Genomic DNA, 3394 nt, shown 5'->3' with positions numbered 1-3394 from the left:
GTTAGCTTTTTTTTCTTTTTTCTTTTTTACATTGAAATGCATCCTAACAAATATGAAAATTTCACATTTGAGACTCAACAATACCTATTGGAAGGGTGTGAATTTTCTTCTCTTAAAATAAAAAATAAAAAGGAAATTCCAACCGAAAACTTACTTGAAATTGAATGAAACTCGCTCCATCTTTCTTTCCACACAGCGTGTCTGGTCTGTTGTCTCACGGTGTTGAGTTTCGAGTCAACGGAGCACACTCCTTCCTTGTGCATTTTAAAATAGAACACTTACCATCCGTCACCCGCAGTGCACGAAACCCGTCAGGTACAGTGACATGCTTACGTCATTTTCACCAGGTGTCAATCTTTCATAGCCTCCATTTGTTCACTCCAAAAATTGCGCCAAATGAAAAACCATTTACCCTCCCTCCTTTGTCTTTATAAACTATAAGGTCCCCTCCAAAAGCCGCCCGACGTCTTAGAGTTAGAAAGCGTATTTTCTTTTCACCACCACGTTTTCTCTTTGGTTTTTCTATTTTTTTTCTTTAAATTTTCAAAAATTTAAAACCAATGGAGGCTCTTCGCCTCACGCCACCTCATCCGCCGCTACTCCGCCACAAAGAGAGGGTCCCAACTACATCATTTACTGCGCGCCACATTACAAAGAAATGTATCCGCCCGTGGATCAGAGCCGCTGTGTCGAAACCGATGGCTGATATCTCTTCTCCGACCGTTACTTCTCTCGATAACGCTTCGTTTCGTCGTCGTCAACTTCTGCTGTGGTTCCTTCTGCGCCGCCGAAGAAGGTGTCTGCTAATTCCCTGCGGTATCCGTCAGGTTACTTAGGCGCGGTACCGGAACGTTCAATGGATGAAGGAAACGGCGACGTAGTAAATGCGATGGAGTATTTAACGAATATTTTGTCGTCGAAGGTTTATGATGTGGCGATAGAGTCACCGTTACAGTTGGCGACTAAGTTGTCTGAACGATTGGGTAATCAAGTTTGGCTTAAGAGAGAAGATTTACAGCCTGTAAGAAAAGTTTTCATTTTTTTGAAAGATTGATTTTTTTTTCGGGGGATTATTTCATGATTTGGGTTCTTTTTTCCATTTAAAAATTGCAACCATTGAGGTTCTAGTTTTTGGTTTTTAATTTGTATTTGGCGAAATATCTTCTTGTTATTTTTTTTTTCTTTTAGGTTTTTGGGTTTTCATTTCTAATGATATTTGTTTCTATGATTGGTGAGGTGTTGGGAGTTAATACTGTTTATATTCTATGATTTTGCTTTACTTATTTTAAGCTTAACGGACTGGTTTTTTTTTAGCTTGGATTAAACCCTATTTGTTTTTTATTTATGTGCTCTGAGATGCATTGATGTTATGAGTAAATATTCACATGTTTTTTTAGTTGAATTTAGTCTTTGTTTTTATAATCTGTTAATGAATTGCCAAAGCGGAAATCTTTTCTTTTTGTAGTTCAATATTGTTTTTCATATTCAGATAAAGTGCTTACAGATTTGATGTTTCATATTTTCAGGTTTTCTCTTTTAAGCTTCGTGGAGCTTATAATATGATGGCAAAGCTTCCGAAGGGACAGTTAGAAAGAGGGGTTATTTGCTCATCAGCAGGAAATCATGCCCAAGGGGTCGCATTGGCTGCCAAGAGACTCGGTTGCAATGCTGTTATTGCTATGCCTGTTACCACACCAGAAATTAAGGTGCTATTTTGTGATGTTTTTTGTATCAATTGCATAGCACATAAGGTTTCTTAATTTGAATGTTTGGTTTCTTGTTTTGCAGTGGCATTCTGTTGAGAGGTTGGGCGCAACTGTTGTTCTCGTTGGAGATTCTTATAATGAGGCACAAACATATGCTAAAAAACGGGCTAAAGAGGAAGGTCGAACATTTATTCCCCCTTTTGACCATCCAGATGTTATCATGGGACAAGGCACTGTTGGGATGGAGATTGTGCGCCAAATGCCAGGCCCATTGCATGCAATCTTTGTACCTATTGGTGGTGGTGGGCTTGTAGCTGGCATTGCTGCTTATGTTAAGAGGGTTTCCCCGAGGGTATGTGGGTCCTTCATATAAACATATACTATATCTTGTTTGAAATTACATTGAATGTGCTTGTTCCTTGCTGCATGACGTAATTCATCCACATCACTTAGTGTTGTATTACTATACAGGTGAAGATTATTGGAGTGGAGCCTTTTGATGCAAATGCAATGGCATTGTCGCTTCATCATGGCGAAAGAGTGATGTTGGACCAGGTTGGGGGCTTTGCAGATGGAGTAGCTGTTAAGGAAGTCGGTGAAGAAACCTTTCGCTTATGTAGGAAATTGGTGGATGGTGTCGTTCTTGTAAACCATGATGCTATTTGTGCCTCTATAAAGGTATGGCTTCTTTGCATTGAGCCATTTGTGCCTCTTAACATACAGCTTAAGGTTGTCAATCTTTATTTTAGTTATTCGTTTCTGTCCTTGTATGATACAGTTGTGAATTGAGCAAACAACTGAAATGCTGGCTTGAAATACCTAAAATTGTAATTTGAAACAAAGTGTCAAATTTCTAGCTCAAATATATTGTACCTTTGATTTAACTTGGATTCTAGATGTAGTATTTTAGGAATTGGAATGTGCCTTTGGTTCTTCATATGAAGGTAGTTCACTTCTGGTTAGTTTTGCTCACAAATTGGGTGTTTAACTTGAATTTTTTATGCAGTTTTATGGTGTTCTATTTCCCATTTCGGGAAAGAGTGTGGCCTGTCCCCATCACCATTTGTTCTCTAATTATTTATTCTTAACCTTATGGATGTTAGAAGCCCTTCTTATGATTTTTTCTCTCTCCTCGTGTCTAATGTTGTCTCTCCAGTATGACTAGTGCTATTGGTTTTTGTTGGATAACTGATGGCCTTCATCTAATTAACACATGGTTGTTTGAATGCTTAGGATTTACAGCTGTACTGCTTGTGTTGCAGGACATGTTTGAAGAGAAGAGGAGCATTCTGGAACCAGCAGGTGCCCTAGCCCTTGCGGGAGCTGAAGCATATTGCAAATATTACAGCCTTAAGGGAAAGAATGTTGTAGCAATAACTAGCGGTGCAAACATGAATTTTGATAAGCTTAGAGTGGTTACCGAACTGGCTAATGTGGGTAGACAACAGGAGGCAGTGCTTGCAACTGTTTTGCCAGAGGAGCCTGGGAGCCTGCAGTATAAAATCAACGTTGCCTGTCCAAGTGTCCACGCACTATTTATTAAATTAAGCGTAGGTTAATAGATTATAAACAACTCTCAACAATCTCATGAGATTGTTGGTTCAGTGACAGAGGTGATATTTAATTTTAGTTATATAATTATTTATAAGAAAATAATATTTAATAAATTTAAATTTTGAATATTATAA

The 3394-nt window shown here is 38.4% G+C and overlaps 1 pseudogene across 1 annotated transcript; it reads left to right on the top strand.

The window, feature by feature from the left end:
* The first annotated feature begins 442 nt into the window (after positions 1–442).
* LOC111311781 (threonine dehydratase biosynthetic, chloroplastic-like) lies at positions 443–3394 on the top strand (annotated as a pseudogene). Its single transcript, XR_016341727.1, has 5 exons — positions 443–1021; positions 1527–1706; positions 1789–2058; positions 2178–2384; positions 2969–3394. The product of XR_016341727.1 is annotated as a threonine dehydratase biosynthetic, chloroplastic-like (transcript).

Source organism: Durio zibethinus, chromosome 1 (genome assembly GCF_047325235.1).
Source record: "Durio zibethinus cultivar Kanyao isolate XHJ-2024 chromosome 1, ASM4732523v1, whole genome shotgun sequence".
Lineage (NCBI taxonomy): Eukaryota > Viridiplantae > Streptophyta > Magnoliopsida > Malvales > Malvaceae > Durio > Durio zibethinus.
The sequence above is the reverse complement of the archived record's forward strand: the minus strand, read 5'-3'. Positions and strand labels throughout refer to the sequence as shown.